The 13,679-nt window shown below is 39.6% G+C and overlaps 1 protein-coding gene and 1 long non-coding RNA gene across 6 annotated transcripts in view; one reads left to right on the forward strand and one right to left on the reverse strand.

The window, feature by feature from the left end:
• The window catches only part of LOC138755757 (uncharacterized), a 141,473-nt gene extending 132,832 nt beyond the window's left edge, over positions 1-8,641 (reverse strand). The window contains exon 1 of one of the 2 annotated variants that reach the window (XR_011352548.1): positions 6,708-8,641. This is a non-coding gene — a long non-coding RNA (uncharacterized lncRNA). The remainder of the gene's footprint in view (positions 1-6,707) is intronic. The other variant, XR_011352547.1, reaches the window with a different exon arrangement.
• The window catches only part of LOC138755756 (protein tyrosine phosphatase type IVA 3-like), a 105,677-nt gene continuing 99,151 nt past the window's right edge, over positions 7,154-13,679 (forward strand). For 3 of the 4 annotated variants that reach the window (XM_069922308.1, XM_069922310.1, XM_069922307.1), the window contains exon 1: positions 7,154-7,324. The gene's annotated coding sequence lies outside the window, so the exon portion shown is untranslated. Of the gene's footprint in view, positions 7,325-7,402; positions 7,422-13,679 lie in introns of those variants that run through there. The other variant, XM_069922312.1, reaches the window with a different exon arrangement.

Below are 13,679 nucleotides of genomic sequence, written 5' to 3' on the forward strand. Positions count from 1 at the left end.
CCCAAAAATCCAGCAGCAATTGTTATTCACCAGGACAAATGGGAACTTAAACCAAAGTTGCTTTTAATTATCTTTAAACAGGATCAAACTTTATCTTATCACTATTAATTTAACTTAACTAATCTAACTTAACACCCCTCTAATTCTAAACGCACGTGTATGTAATGTGTGTGTAAGTTTAGAAAGGTTCTTTGATTCACAGTGCAATCTCACTTCTCATTCCTCCAAATTCACTGGTTGCAGGCAATTCTTATACTGTGCACTGAATTTAACATTTATGAAGTTCACCAGGCTTTTGTGCTTGAAAGGTAAATGGTTACTGCTCAGGAAGGTTCTTGTTGGTTTTCAGAGAGAGAGATTTGTTGTTCGCTGGACACCCACAATTGATTCCTTGTAACCAGCCACTTCAGTGTCTTGCCAAAGAAACTTAACCCATCAGGGTTCTCCAGATGATAATCTCTTTTTTTCAGGTCACCACAGAGTTCCTTTCGGTTTCCCTTATTACAAGTGAAACATTAGACAGCCAGTTCTCTCCTCTTGCATATGGGGTTTTCCACAAGCTTGCCAGCTTGTCCTGTTCCAGTCCCAGCTGCTGCTGCTGACTGTAAAACAAGGTTCCGGTAACAACTGATCCTCAGTTATTTGCTACAATACATCTCCAAATACAGAAGATAAATCTTCATAAAATATTTTATAAAATTCAGCTGAAAATCCGTCATCCCCTAGCGACTTTCCATTCGGCATCTCCTGTATATCTTCTTCAATCTCAAAATCTGTAAATGGAGCTTCCAATTCCTTAACCTCCTCCTCCTCTAAAACAGGTAATTTTAATTTAGATAAATAAGATTCAATAGAACCAACGTCCTGCTTTCCCTCAGAAGTACATAATTTTTGATAAAATGAAATTAATGATCATTAATTTCCTGAGGTTTATAGGTAACCATTGCATTAATAATTCACGATGTCTGTTCCATTTTTAATTGCCATGCTAATACCTTATGAGCTCTCTCACCCAGTTCATAATAACGTTGCTTAGATCAGTGAATTAAACGTTCATACTGGAAAGTGTGTAATGTATTATAATGTAATTTCAACTTCGTTAAAGCAGCTTTTTTTTATCTTCTGTAATATCTTTCTGAAATTCCTTTTCCAACTCAGTAATTTGTTTCTCCAATGTGAAACTTTCCACCACATATTGTTTTTTTGTAACTTTCGTAGTGTAATTGATAATTTGCCCATGCAAATTTCAAAGCATCCCACAACACAAAATTACTACTTACTGAATTAATATTCTCAGCCAAGAATAAAGCAATCTGTTCCTTAACAAAAGTAATAATCTCTGGCTTCCTCAGTAACATTGTATTAAACCTCCATCTATAAGACAATTGCACCACTTCTGGACTTGCACAGGAGAAAAACAACATAGAGTGATCCGATATAACCCGACTTTTATATTCAGCTTGTAGTACTCCACCTTGTAAATGTGCCAATACCAAAAAAAAATATTCTAGAAAATGAATCATGTCCAGATGAATGAAAGCTCTTTCTCTGTAGGATTTACTCTCCTCCAAATATCAACTCAATTCAAATCTTTCATCAGAGCTCCTATTTGTATTGCCGTCTTTGATTTCCTTATTCTTTTTGGAGATCTATCCAATAAAGGATCTAAAAAACAGTTAAAATCTCCCCCAATCAAAATATTTTCATTGGCCTGATTTAACAGTAAAAAAATCCTCCCACATGAACTGTTCATCGTCTACATTAGGTGTGTAAATATTTAATAAGGTCCATGATTCAACAAAAATTTTACAATTCACCATCAGAACCCTCCCTGCATTTCCTTCAAATTATTCCAATTCAAACGGTAATTTCTTATGAATTAAAATCGCTACATCTCTTGCCTTAGAATTAAAAGAAGAAAACACATGACTAACCCACTCTCTCTTCAATTTCAAATGTTCTTTTTCAGTCAAATGTGTCTCTTGCAAAACGGCAATATCAACTTTCATTTTCTTCATGTAAGCCAATACTTGTTTATGCTTAATTAGATTAATCAATCCCTGAACATTAAAAGTTGCAAAGTTCAATGCAGTGTCCTTGTTATGCAGCTGCTCCAAGGCTGAGAATAGGGCCAAGGAGATTCCTTCTGCTGTGGACCTGCTTCAGTGATATGTGAACTTGAGTAGGCCAAGGGTAGCTGGTAGTCTGGAGTCAATTTGAGCCATGACCAACCACTCGAAGCATTTCAGAGCTACAAGACAGTAATTATTTAATTCCATAAACAATTTCCATACTTACATGTCTGTCCACAGCCTCATGTACTGCTAAACTGAGGCCACACACAAATTGGAAGAACCACACTGTCTCAGCAGTCTCCAAGCAGATGCCATTAATATCGACCTTCAATTTCCATTAACCCCCCTCCCCTGAACTCTCTCCCTATCCTTCTTGTCTCCTTTCATTCAACTCTCTACCCACTTCTTTCTCCTATCAGTGAGCTACCCTTTTCCACCCTCTCCCCCATCACTTTTCAGCTTCTTTCTCTTCTGCCCTTCCCATTTATATCTATTTATTATCTCATATTTGTTAGCTTGTGCTTCTCTCCCTTTCTCCCTCCTCTCCTCTACTTCCCATCTTTTTATTCAGCCATCCATCAGTTTTTCCAGATCGCTGATGAAGGGCTCAGGCCCGAAACATCGATTGCCTTTGACTTCCTATGGACATTGCATGACCTGCTGAGTTTCTCCAGCATTTTTCTGCATTGCATTAGCCTCCAACATCAGTAGATTTTCTTATTTAACTCCAGTAGCCAATTAGGCCTATCATGACATTCTTCTTCAGCAGTGAGATGATAGTGGCCTTCTGAAGCAGGTGGATATTTTCAGCTTGTTGGAAAGAGAGATAGAAGATGTCTGTAACTAAAGATTACACTACATTGAATGGAAAAGCAAATTGTGTAGAGGATATGGAGAGTCTGCAGAGATAAAAATAGGTTAAGTGAATGGACAAGTGTCTGGCAGATGGAATACAAAACTGGCAAATGTGAGGAAGGAAAAATGGAAGATATAAGAATTTTATTTAAATGGAAAGCGATTGCAGCATGTTGATGTGCAGAGAGACCTGCAAAAGGTTGGGTTGCAGGTGCAGCAGACTATCAAAAAGGCAAATGGAATGTTGGAGGGATTGAATTTAAGAGCAGGGAGGTTATGCTGCAACTATACAGTCACATCTGGCATACTGTGTGCATTTCTGGTCTCCCTACTTGAGAAAGGCTTTGGAGGAGGTTCACCAGATTGATTCCAAGGATGAAGGGGTTGGGCTATGAGGAGGGATTAGAGTCTCTGGAAATTAGATGAATGAGAGGGGATCTTAAAGAAACACATAAAATGATGAAAGGCATAGATACGATAGAGGCAGATAATTTGTTCACATTGGTGGGGAGACAAGAACTAAGCCTCAAAATTTAAGGTGGTAAATTTAGGACAGAGATAAGGAGGAACTGCTTTACCCAGAGGGTGGTGAATTTGCTACCCATTGAAGTAGTGGAGGAGTCCTCAGTAAATACATTTAAGACAAGTTTGGGCAGATTTCTATACAGTAGGGGAATTGGGGGATATGGGGAAAAGACTGGTAGGTGAAGATGAGCCTATCATCAGATCAGCCACGATCACATGAAATGGCAGAGCAGGCTCGAAGGGCTGGATGGCCTAATCCTGCTTCAATTTCTTATGTTCTTATGTGAAATCTCCTGTCAGTTAGTCTGTGTAGACACAGAGGACACCTCCAAGAGCTCTATCTGGCCAGTCACTTTCTGCGTGCCCTCTCTCAAGTTGGCCACTCTAACATCTACAACCATGGGCGTGGATGGGTTCAAAGTAGAAGAGGTGCATCTCTTTACAGCTGAAAAGCCAGGTTTTATCTGCCTTTCAAGTTCTATGCATAAAAAAAGGTGGTCTAGACTTACCAGTCTTCGATCCTCCAAGGAAGGTAGTCTCAGCAGTGGAGCATATTTGACTCATGGAGCCGGCTTTTTCAGTTCTATGTGAACGCAAAGTCAGCTTCCTAAGACGGGTCATGTCTACGGGAATACAGCAGCTTTGCAGTATAAAAGGACCTACTGGATCAATGGCCTTCTACTCAAATCAAATGTAGAATCCAAACTCATCCTGGAGCAATGTGCTGTCATTTGCTAATCTGTCCAATTTTGTTTATAGGCTACAATACCTGTTCTGCCAAACGTATGTATCTGGTGTCCGTGGGTTCATCTGGGACTCAAGTCTGGTTCCGTGCTGCCTCTTGGAATCACTGAAGAGCTAGCAATAGGTCATACCTGACTTTCTTGTATTGGCCTGGGTCTCCTGACTTGAATGCCTTCAGTAGAGAGTCCATCTGACAGTTCAGCCATGGTTTATGTTTGGGGAGCCCATGGATTGTTCAGTTCTACACATTTACTGATGAAAGCAGTGAGGGGAGGGTATTCATTCAGGTTGGTTGTGGAGACCTTGATTACGGACCAGTCTACTGACTCAAAGCAGTTACATAGGATGTCATCAGTTTCCTCAGTCCAGCAATGCATGATTTTTACAACAAAATCCTCACATCTCAGCTACTGCTTTTTCAAAGTACAGTCACGATAAGAAGAATCATAAAAGCATCATAGTTCTTTGATAGCTATTCCCAATCTTGTAACACCTCCCAAAAGCAGAGACAAGGAAATGCTGCCACTCCAAATTCCACATAATCCTGACTTGAAAAGTTGTAGTACTTCCTTCATCCTTGTTAGATCTAATTTTACTCAAGAAAATTGCAAAACATCACAAACAGGTCCCTTATCTGATGAGCAATGTAACAGTGCCTTCTCAAGAGAAATTACACATTTCTCCTTTTGACAAAGATTGCCATTCAATTCTCAATCCTTGCTTATTTCCTTGTAACTCATCTTGCACGTGCATTGACTCCTCCAAATCCATTCACCTAACTCCCAGTGACACTAACTGATAAACCAACACATCTTAAGGATATGGAGGGGAACCTGGGGAAAACCAACATAGTCACAGGGAGAATGTGAAAACTCCACTTCATACCAAAGGGCATGGGCGCTGTATGCCATCTCCAATTGCTCAATCATCCTTTTGGGAATAAATATTGGGTTTGATAGCCATGCCCAAACTTTTAAGTGAATGAAAAAAACCACAAATCTGTACAAATATTTAGATTATAATCTCTTCCTTCATGGAAACCAAGAGGTGACACTGAAAGTGTCTGAAATGTTGGATTCATATTTTATTTGAAAAACTACGCAACTCAGCAACCGACAACATCAACTGAGAATAGGTATTCAGACCTTGGACTTAATCAGGCATTCTGCATGACTAACTCAAATACACTTTTATTTGCACTTTTTAAATTTATTTTGAAATGTTGTTTATAGAAATATTTTTTCACAATACATTGATTTTCATGACATTTTCATGACAATAAATTCTGATTCTGTTAGTAAAGTTAGCCAATCTGTCACAAATTGGATTACTAATCCTTTTATTGCAAAACTATATTAATTGAAAATACAGATATCAGAACTAAATTAAAGTTTTTCTCTCAGTATATCAACCTGCCTGGATATTAAAATAGTGTTACCAAACCAAGGCAAACACACTGCATTTTTGTTAACAACTTTCGGCTATTAATTATTTCAGAATACTCAAAAAATGCAAATAACATTATGAAAATACAATTGTTCATCACATCATACATCTCCAGCTGATCACTTAACAGCAACAATTGGCAGCAGGACAAGTATGAACTTGTCATTTACCAGCAATGTGGCAGAAAATAATTGAAACACTGAATTTTACATATTTCAACATCTTAAACTGATTATTTGCATAAGTGCTCAGTTTCAATTTGGTTTTGTTGGTAAAATAAGCAATGTAAAAATGGACTTAAGTGGTCACCCATCACATGCCATACAATGGGAAATATTCCATAAAATCTAGCATGTGTAGGACAAATCTGAGATCTTTCCTGGACCCAACACACATGACAGCGCCTCGATTTCCTCAGGAGTTTGCAGAGGTTTAGTATGACACCAGAAATCCTGACAAATTTCTACAGATATGTGGTGGAAAGTGCACCTCAGTCTGGTATGGGAACACCAATACCCCTGAGCGTAAAGCCCTGGACACAACCCAGGACATCGCAGGCAAAACCCTCCCAACCGTTGAGAACATCTACAGGGAAAGCCGCCATTGGAGCGCAAGAACAACCATCAAGTCTCCACCCCGCTCAGCGCACCCTCTGTTCTCGCTGCTGCCATCAGGAAAGAGGTCAAGGTGCCGCAAGTGTCGCACCCACGAGGTTCAGGAACAGCTGCTTCCCCTCCACTCTCAGGCTCCTCAACAACAAACTCAATCAGGGACTCCTAATTTTGCACTTTATTGATTGTTTTTTCACTCGGTATTGCTGGTTTAGATTTCTTTACTTGTTTACACGTGTGCGCTGACTACAGTTTTTTGCAGTACAAGCGGCAGAAGAAAGAATCTCAGGGTTGTCTGGGACATCATGCCTGTGTTCTGACAAGACATCTGAAATGGGATTGAAGTTTTCAAATAGTCCCCTAATATATTTTCATAATCTGGTGGAATCACAATCTCCAATAAACTTAAGTTCTATTAACTTCAAAGAAATATAAAAAAAATTTTTAATACCAATCCTTTCCAATCTCATCCACCCGTTGGCACCCAGGGCAGGCGGGCAACAAAGGAGGAAATGACGTCACCCACGGCGTCTCCTTCACCCGTTGGCACCCAGGGCAGGCGGGCAACAAAGGAGGAAATGACGTCACCCACGGCGTCTCCTTCACCCGTTGGCACCCAGGGCAGGCGGGCAACAAAGGAGGAAATGACGTCACCCACGGCCGTCTCCTCCACCCGTTGGCACCCAGGGCAGGCGGGCAACAAAGGAGGAAATGACGTCACCCATGGCAATAAAGACCAAATTTCCCCAAATCAGGGAAAGAAAGGAAGAGCTAGGAGATTCTAAAAATAAAATTCAATTCAACCCAAAGTATCTCTCTTTCTCTCTCTTTTTCAAATTTGGAAAGAAATCTGGGGTGAAAGTTGCCCTCGGTCCTGACCTCTGACCTGACGCTGACGTCCCTTAGCGACGGGCAGTGGAACACATGGTGACTCCGGGTTGTGAGAGGAGGCAGGCAGGCAGGCGCTGAGTGCCAGGAGCAGCCCTCCGGTTCTAATCAACAGTACCAATTAGTAGAATTACCGACAATAATAATACCACTCGGGTTTAAATGAACAGGCGTCGCGCAGTGAGTAATAGCATCTCCATTACTTTGTTAGGGAAAGTTAACATTCACTGCCAAAACACCGAGTCCCATCTGACTTTAGGTTTCTGCAGAGCCCGGGGTTGGTTGCAATTTATTTCTGCTTTGGAATTTTTTTTTTCTTCCTTTATTGGTAAAGCGCTGTTTTTGTTGAGGGAGAATCCTTTGCCCAAGAGGCAGGGAGGCCAGTGGGGCCGACGATGGATCCCAGGTTGAATGGGTGGCTGCTTCATTCCTTTGTTGTGTGTGTGCGAGTCTCACGTTTTTAGAGTCCAGGGGTTGTTTTTTTTTGACGAAGACATCGTACCAAATGCAAGTGTCCGATCTTGAAAATATGTGTGTAGTTGTTGCTTGTAACTTTGTCTCCTTCCCCACCATCTTCTCCATTGTACATGTTATACTGGATTGGAGACACAAAGATTGTGTCTGCAGTCTCCCAAGGTTGCAAATAAGGCGGTATCTTTCGAAATCCTCAATTTGTGTGGGGGTGGGGGGGGGGATGTAAAACAATTTTCGAGCTGTTCTTTCATTTGTTTCTAAACCATTTTTTAAATGATCTTGCCATGCACTTTTTAAAAAAAAAACTTTTGTCTTCGTGTTGTGATCATTTGCGGCCCTAATTGTCATTCTTCACAAAGTTTATCCTTTGAGTTGGGGAAATTTGATAGTATCTTTGTCGTGTATTCATTTCATCGTCTAGCTTAAATGCAGCTCCACTTTTTGTGAATGAAATATTTGTTTTGCCTCAAGAGGGGAAAAAGAGTTGTCTCTTTCATTTGGAGCAAGGTGTCTTTTTTTTTCTTCAGTTATCCTTTGACTTGATAATGTGATTGTGTAGCAACCTCGGTACTCTGTCCTGCATTTATGTTGAGTGATTTGGATTCTGGGTCTCGTTCAGAATTGCACATTTTTGCACATTGTTCAATTTTGAAACTCCCTTCATACTGTTCCATCAAATGTTTAGAATTTGCAATCTGAAATATTAAAAGCAATTTGAAATCTACATTTTTAATGAGAAACATTTCCTGTGGTATATAGAATTTGTGTTTCATTCTGATGTAACTTTAGAAACCTAATTTGAAGAACTGTAGGTTTAATATCTCAAACTCTGCCAAGATGAAAAACTCAGTTTAAAACTCAAGAACAATCAGATAGGTCAGTACTGGCTTGTTAGTAAGTGCCTTGCTAAAGTGAAATTGGCAGGGACCCTGGGAGAAGGTCACTTGTTCACCCTTTAAGCTAGAAAGCTGAGTGCCAATTTTTCTTTTCTCTTTGAGAGGGAAGAAAATTATTTATAGTGGAGTGCAGTATGAAAGTGGACTTCAATTACTGTAATGCAATTTTGTTATATATGACCTTCCAACTATGGTGCGCTAGCAGCAAGAAAGAGGAGTGGTTGGAGAGGTAGTGGAAGGGAGACGAGGAGGCTCAAAGGGGAGGATAATGGAAAGCTATCTATACCTCCGCCTCCCTGCACGTGGGTAGCTATGTGCGCGTTTACAGAATATACTGCTCTGTGAATGTTAATGACCATGTGTCTCCTGGTCTTCAGTTATCTTAGCCACCCTGAACACTGTCAAGTCCATGTAATGGCTAAGATGCAGCAGACATTTCATGTTAAGAGATTGAGTAGCAACAACTTTCCTCCTTCAATATGTAGTTAGGGATTTGAAATGCAAGGACACTCCAAGATCTGAATATCACTCTATCATTTTAGAATGCAGACTCTTCAGCATTACTGCTGAGTGAAATCTGATGTATAGAAGGCATATTGGAAAGAAACTGCCTTGATGGAGTGGCAATGTCGCAAATTGCCTAAGATTCAATTTCACCTTTGTGACTTGTGCCAAAACACAGTGAAAAGGTTTGTTTTGCATGCAATTCAGAAAGTCTCCAAAAACATTAGAGTAAAACACAGTACAATGAGATCAGTTCAAACAGAGTAAGTGGGCCGTTGTTTTGAGTGTGAAGTTCATTCAGTACTTTGAAAGGAACTGTCCTTGAATCTGGTGGTGCATGCCTTTACACACTTGAATAATTTTTCTGATGGGAGAAGAGAGTGGCCAGGGTTGGATGAACCTTTCAGTATTTTGGCTGCATTCTGATGCATCAGGGTCTGTTGATAGAGGGAAGGAAGGTTTATGTGATGATCCTACAGATTAATCAAATAGCTCACTGTAATACATTAAACAATTTGTCATAAACAGTGTATAATACACAAATGTGCTGGAGAAACTCAATGGCTTATTTATTCCCAGCGAAGGGCTCAGCCCCTCGTATGCACGCTGCGTGACTTGCTGAGTTTCTCCAGCACATTTGTGTACTATTTGACCCTAGCATCTGCAGACTTTCTTGTTTGGGTATATGTACCTCAACCCTGGAAGCTACAGATTTTTTCCAAGGAGAGCTTCAACTCTGGGACTAAAATGTTTTCCAGAGGAAAAGCAAACTGATACTCTGGACACCTGCATTGCCAGGATCAGTAAATTCACTGTATTCTGGAATGGAAGCAATTGGTGAAGAGGGAAGAAGGCCACTTTGAAAATGCTTCTAGGATTGTCTTGTCATAACCAGCACTCTTGTTTCATCAGAGAGCGAGCACAGACCTAATGGCAAAACCCCCTTTGCAGGAGCTAGTACAGATTAATTTGCATAATTCAAGCAAGAAATGTAAAGGTTATCTATGTACTTCAGTACAAAATATGTACTAATAATTGGTGAACTGACTACAGTCTAATTTGCCATGTCTACTCTGTTAGCCTGGCTTTAAAAACTGCAGTGGCAATAGAAGTTTTGGACAAGAAAAATCAATATCAACTATTTTGAGCCCTTAATTTATTTCCTCAAATCCAACTTAAAAGTATAGTGCCCCCTCTGCCTTGTATGTGTCCCTAGCCCTTAACTAATCAAAATGGAGTAGGGACTTTGGGATGCCGTTGAAAATCCTGAGTCTGCCTATTCAAAACACCAGCTGGCCCACATCTGACAGCTTGTGAGTGCTGTGTCCTCCTTGTCAGACAGGCCAAAATGAGTGAAAGTGATTCGTATTAAATTTTCAGGGACAACCCAAGAAAACAACAGTTGTGTTCAGTGGTCCGATTGGAAATGTTCTTTTTTAAAGCTGTTATATTTAATGAAACTTTGTTTTTATTTATTCAAGGGATCTGGGCTTTGCACGTTAAGCCAGCATTTGATTGACCATTCTTTATTGCCCTTGAAACAATAGTGATGAGCTGGAGTCCTTGAGGTGTGCACAAACCCAGAATGTTATTAGGGAGGGAGTTCTTGGATTTAATGCACCAACAATGAAGGAGTAGCTATCTATTTCCAGGTCAAAATGGTGGGTTGCTTGGAGGGAAATTTCCAGCTGGTGGTATTCCCTTGTGTTTGTTATCCATGTCCTTTCTATCTGGTTAAGGTTGTGGGTTGTAAGTTGTTGCAGTGGTTTTAGTGGAGTGAGTGAATGATTTCAGATTGTTTCTATCGAGCAATGTGCTACATTCGAGATGGTGTCAAGATTCTTGAATGTTTTTAAAGCTTCACTCCTCCAGGTAAATGGAGAGTATTCTATCACATTTATGGCTTATAGATGGTGGACAGACTTTGAGAAGTGAGGTGCTAATGAACAGATGTTTAAATATGACTTCTGCATTTTTGGATTATCATGAGTGACTGTTGCTTACTGGGCACAGCAGGTAAGTTGGACATCATCACTTTGCTTTAATTGCAACAGTATAAATGATTGCATGACCCTGAAATTTTGTTAATTTCAAAACAATTAATTTTAAAACAGTTTAACTATCCTTGGATGGATTCAGCAGATGATGGTGGCCTGATCATTTGAGGTTCTCTCCAGGTATTAAATCAAAACCAATTAAAATTGGTCAACTGTGTACTACATTGGTAGTAATTGAACAATATCTACAAAAATGCTTAAAATAAATTCTTTATATATCCAGCAAGTTTGTCTTGATCAATAGTTTTTGTATGCACCTAATTCCAGGAATGCTGGCATGCATTTTTCTGGAATGATGGGGAAAGAACAATTGGTTAGTGTGGTGGAATATGTTCATGAAAGATGAGCTCTACTTTTGAATGAGATTTTTTGTTTTAGATCCAGTGAAATGGTCTGTATCAATTTATTTAAAGTTGATTTATTTTTTTAAAAAAAAACAAATCCTGCTTCACTTTCCTCCCGTGAGTTGAGAATTTGATTCTCATCCTTGCCCTGCCATATACTTGTTGCCTGCCATTTTTAAATTCAGTCTTAAATGGTGCTTTGTTTGACTAGGATATAGAAGTTTTACAGGAAAGTTAAAGACAAGGTGGTTTTGATAGTAATTGAATTAAAGAGTCAAATACAAAAAAAGATTAGTTCTTCTAGTGCAAAAAGAGTGACTTGGCGGTTGTGCAGGCAATCCTTTTGTGGCATGAAAGCAGTCACTGATTAGAGTAGCAAGAGAAGATCCAAAAGCCTAATGGCTATTGAAAAGAAACTCTTCTTGAACCTAGAGATGCTTGTGCTTCTGTGCCTATATCCTGAAGGTAGCAGCAATAAGAGTTTGTGACCAGGATAATGTGGTCCTTTTATTGAGGGAACACCTTGTGTAAATGCATTGAATGGATGGGAGGTTGTAGCCTGTGATGGACCTGGCTATGTGTGTTGCCTTCTGAGATCTTGGGCATTTAATTTCCCAAACGGGGCTGTGTTGCAACCTGTCATTATACTTTCCACAGTGCAACTGTAAAAGTTTGTTAGAGTATTTGATGACATACCAAATTTTATTAAAATTTGTGTGCCTTCTTCACAGTTACCTTGATGTGCTAGTTCCAGCAGAGGTCGTTTGCAATATTAACTATGAGGTCCTTGTTCTGACACCACCTCGCCAGAATCTATAATCTCCATTCTATATTCTAACTCATCATTTCTGATAACTTGGTCAGTGGTGTCATCAGCAAATCTACTGCTTGAATTGAAACTGAACTTGGCTACGCACTGATAAGTGTACAGAAAGCCTCCAGCTTTAGGGTACCCTTATTAATCTGTATATCACAGAGGAGGTGATGCTGCTAATTTGCACTGGTTAACAAGCTTATTTAAGATTTAATTTTCAAACTTCAGATCTCATGGGTTCTGACACCTTTGACCAGTCTTCCATGTTGGATGTTCTCTAAGGCCTTATTGAAGTCCATGTAAACAGCATCAACTATACTGCCCTGAATGTTTATAATAACCTCTTCAAGGAACTTGATACTAGTCAGATTGCCCACTAAAATCTATGCATAATATTTGGCCAATTTGTAGATTAATCCTGTTTGGGATATTTTCCTAATTTCCCTCCAATGGACATGGATCTACTTGCTCTATTCCAGTTCTGACATCTCATCTGTGGTCAGCAAAGATTTGAATTATCTGAAGATTTCATCAATATTCTCTCAATAATGTTACAAGCCCAGAGGATCCCAAAACCCAGCAGCAATAGATATTCACCAAGACAAATGGTTACTTAAACAAAAGTTGCTTTTTATTATCTTTAAACATGAAAATACAATCAAACTTTAACATCATTATTAACTAACTTAATCCCCTTCTAATTCTAAGTGCATCTGTATGTAATGTGTGTGTAAGTTCAGAAAGGTTCTTTGGTTCACAGTTCAATCTCACTTCCCATTCCTCCAAGTTCACTGGTTGCAGGCAATTTTTATACTGTGCACAGAATTTATCATTTATAAAGTTCACCAGACTTTGGTGCTTGAAAGGTAAATGGTTACTGCTCAGGAAGGTTCTTGTCGGTTTTCAGAGAGTGATTGTTGTTCCAGGACATCCACAATTGATATACTTCAATCAGTCACTTCAGTGTCTTGCTGACAAAACCTGCCCCTTCAGGATTCTCTGGGTGATAACCTCTTTCTTTCAGGTCACCACAGAGTTCCTTTTTGTTTCCCTTATTCCAAGTGAAACATTAGACAGCCAGTCCTCTCCTCTTGCATGAACCACAAGGGGCTTTGGCCAGGCTGTCTTACAAAATGGGCTTTCCATAAGCTTGCCAGCTTGTCCTGTTCCAGTCCCAGCTGCTTCAACTGGCTGTAAGACTGTACAAGTGATCTCTCTCTCTCTCTCTCTCTCTCTCTCTCAGACAATCTGTGGCTCCAATAAGATCTTTCATCTGTTGCCTTTTGTAAATAACAATCCATTAGTCTCGTCTCTTGAGCAATCTTCAAAGCTCTTGCAAAACCTGTGAGGTCTCACTATATCTAGCATTAGCAGAGCTCCAGTATTTTAAATAAAATCTGTTTTAAAGTGTTTGTATGTGACCTACTCTAACAAACCTTTCCCAAT

This window comes from Narcine bancroftii, chromosome 2 (genome assembly GCF_036971445.1).
Source record: "Narcine bancroftii isolate sNarBan1 chromosome 2, sNarBan1.hap1, whole genome shotgun sequence".
Lineage (NCBI taxonomy): Eukaryota > Metazoa > Chordata > Chondrichthyes > Torpediniformes > Narcinidae > Narcine > Narcine bancroftii.